Genomic DNA, 1,896 nt, shown 5'->3' on the forward strand with positions numbered 1-1,896 from the left:
CTTGTTCACCTATATAAATTTACTACGTCTCAATTTTCCCCTTCAAATTGCCACATTACATGGTAAACCAATCACAAGAGGGTCCATAATTATTCAAGATTACATACAAAAACAAAAGGAGATATCCATGTGATCAGTGCCCTATCTCCAATCAATTAAAAGTTCTTTATGTTTAAATGTCTGATCATGCAGATAAGACATTTTTCTACATAGTCAGGGTTCGGATTTGAAAACTGGAAAATTTCAAGATGATATATTATTTCCTAAAATTAAATTAGCAAGACATAAATATTTTGCTCTTACATGTAAGGGCTCATAGGAAAGTCAATCAATCATAGCAACGACTTCCAACCTGAACTAAAGATCCGACCTGGCCCTAATCTGCTACAGGCCTTGACGAGGAACTCCTCGTCCATGTCGGCCACTGCCTCGAGAATAGAAACGCACAAGGAGTCAACAGTGTTACGGGAAAGCTTACTGGACTCTCTCTCCAATACCCCTCCCCCCTCAAACATAGTAGTCCAAGGATTTCCGATCCGACAAGTTAGGAGGCATATTTCCCTTCCCAAAACATAATGGATTACAAAAAGGTTTATTTTCTAGAATAAATCCGATTCCAATTACAGTATTTGGACAAAGTGCACCAATTTAAAATTCTAGCATGACACCAAATCGTTTAGTATAATTTAAGCTATCTATCATCAATATCTATGGATTTATTTGCATCCTTGGACGTGCGCCCGGCATGGAGGCACATAATAATGGCCACACGGAGTTCGTATTTGGAGTACATACCAAGCATTTTTTTTTTTTTGTCAGTTTTGTCAGCTAAATCTGTGGAGCACCCTTTCATAAACATAGATCTAAGGGTTGACAAGATATTGGGGTCTAAGCTTGTTCTGGATTTAAAATCTATATATTATTTATACAATTTATAAATACATTTCTTGTTGCTAAGTTACATATGCACCATTTTTGCATTGTCTTTATCACTGTTCAATGATGACAGTAATAATATATATATATATATGCAAACATACAAAATGTATCTCCATGTCTATGATCCTCTGAGAAAATGCGGGGTAATTAATTAAATGTTATGATAGGTAAAAGCGTAAAAGACATTTTTTCTGATCTTCGGAAAACGCTAGTGTTGTACAAAAACTTCATTCGTAGTGTGATAAAAATATGAAAACTTATAAATGATGAGCCGGAACTAAAGTTGAATTCGCACCAATAGGAGATGAGCAAATTTTCCAAAAATCATTGATGATAAGTCATTTGAATTGATGAGGACCATTGCCAGGGATCTCAACTATTCTGAAAGTTGTAGGTGGGAAGCCTTTTGTCTGGCAACAAACTCTGTTTCATGCCATACTGCAAAGAAAACGTTTATCTGGTTGTCATAATTTTTTTGCTTTGTTGGACATAGTGTTTGACCTACAAACTCACCAGACCTTAATCCCATAAACTTCTTTGTCTGGGATGCAGTTGAACGACACACCAACAGATTCTTTTAAACCCACAAAATCCGAACTGATGATGATATCCAACAATTCAAAAAGATCTCCAATACTACTTGGATTTAAAAAACATGTAAAATTGTATACATCATTTGAGGGCAATCCGTATGATATTTATCGTTCTTTTTCGTATGCATTTGCGACATTGCAGATTCTATTTACGATTATTAGTGTAAAGTAAATGTAAATATTGGCATAGTTATACTGCTTTCTCAAGAAAGTAACATTTTGTCAGCAGTGTGTATATTTTTAGAGTCTGATTTAGAAAAAAAAATCATTTGAATCTTTCATTATGTTATAGATATATTTTAAAGAATATAAAAAAAAATGAACTTAGTTTTTGCTAAGACAATAAAAAGATAATGTAAGCATG

This window comes from Lepeophtheirus salmonis, chromosome 13 (assembly GCF_016086655.4).
Source record: "Lepeophtheirus salmonis chromosome 13, UVic_Lsal_1.4, whole genome shotgun sequence".
Classification (NCBI taxonomy): domain Eukaryota; kingdom Metazoa; phylum Arthropoda; class Copepoda; order Siphonostomatoida; family Caligidae; genus Lepeophtheirus; species Lepeophtheirus salmonis.